The sequence below is a fragment of the Etheostoma spectabile genome, chromosome 19 (genome assembly GCF_008692095.1).
Source record: "Etheostoma spectabile isolate EspeVRDwgs_2016 chromosome 19, UIUC_Espe_1.0, whole genome shotgun sequence".
Taxonomy (NCBI): domain Eukaryota; kingdom Metazoa; phylum Chordata; class Actinopteri; order Perciformes; family Percidae; genus Etheostoma; species Etheostoma spectabile.
Genome location: NC_045751.1, coordinates 6,355,470 through 6,356,861, shown reverse-complemented (window position 1 = coordinate 6,356,861; position 1,392 = coordinate 6,355,470). Strand labels below are relative to the sequence as shown.

At 45.8% G+C, this 1,392-nt stretch overlaps 1 protein-coding gene across 2 annotated transcripts in view; it reads left to right on the top strand.

Annotated features, from left to right (window-relative positions):
• The window catches only part of frem1a (Fras1 related extracellular matrix 1a), a 68,322-nt gene that overhangs the window by 52,331 nt on the left and 14,599 nt on the right, over window positions 1-1,392 (top strand). The gene's annotated exons all lie outside the window — the stretch shown is intronic.

Here is a 1,392-nt window from a genome sequence, read left to right as displayed (position 1 = left end):
CCTACCAAGAGCCTGGGTCTGGGCCTGGGTCTGGGTCTGGGCCTGGGTCTTGGCCTGGGCCTGGGCCTGGGCCTGGGTCTGTCCCAGGTTTCTGCCTAAAAGGAAGTTTTTCCTCGCCACTGTCGCACTGTTGCTTGCTCTGGAGGAAACTACTAGAACTGTTGGGTCCTTGTAAATTCTGGAGTGTGGTCTAGACCTGCTCTATCTGTAAAGGGTCTCGAGATAACTCTTGTTATGAATTGACACTATAAATAAAATTGAAATTGAAATTGAAGTAGCTCAGTCCGTAGGGGGTTGGGTTTGGAATCGGAGGGTTGCTGGTTCAAGTCCCTGTATGGACTAAAGTACGCAGTGTGGACTGGTAGCTGGAAAGATGCCAGTTCACATGCCAGGGCACGGCTCTTGAGCAAGGAACCGTAACCCCATCTCTCCATTTGTGCATGAATAGGACATGAGCATGTGTCTGTGTTTCAAGCCTGTGTGTAGTGATTACTAACATATAATTTCCCCACTGGGTATCAATATGTCACGGACAAAACAACATTGTTTCACGGACGTGACTATTTCACAAGCATCACAGACTTAGGTCTGTAACCAAGTCAGTTAACTTAACAAAGGGACCGGTGACGTTTGGTTTCACCCGGGACTCGAACAACAGTCTCCAGGGGCCTGTTGCACGAAAGTAGAATAAAGATATCCAGGATAGGTGAAAAAGCGCAGCTTGACTTAGTGTGATCCGCTCATCGCGGCTTAGTCTGCTCCCGCTTGCCGAGCCAGGTGAACAGGTGAGCTACGTCAAGCCAGTGGAGATAGCCGGATAAGTGCACGTTCACGGCTTCTCAAATAGACCACGTTATCGATCACAGATTTACTGATGCAGAGATGAGAAGACGCATGCGCCAAATGTTTCACCCAATGGACAGCAGCTTCTAATGGAAAGTAACGAGGAGGTGAATGTGCAAAAAGGGAAATACGGCTGTTATCAAATGGAGAGAAAAAGCCCGACATAGCAGTGAGCAGAGGGGACTAATGTTCCCCGGGAAATGGACCCTACGGACTCTAGGCTTAATTTCAAACCCTTATTCACAACGTGAGAACTTGTTTTACAACCCCGCACAAATCTCTATAAGCTATGTCTAATTCTTTGTACAATTAATGTTCATGCAGAACAATCAGAAAGGGACAACAACTAGAAAAAGAAGTAAGTGACTTCAATACACGCTGTGAACATATATGTAAAACAATATTCATGTTTTTTTATTCTTCTGACAAGTGACTGCACCAAAATAAAGAGATTAAGAAGCATTGTGGTGTTCCCGGTGTGATTAACGTAAACTACACTATATACGTAGGCTACTGTATATAGGCCACGTTATTGGTCCAGGGATGTGA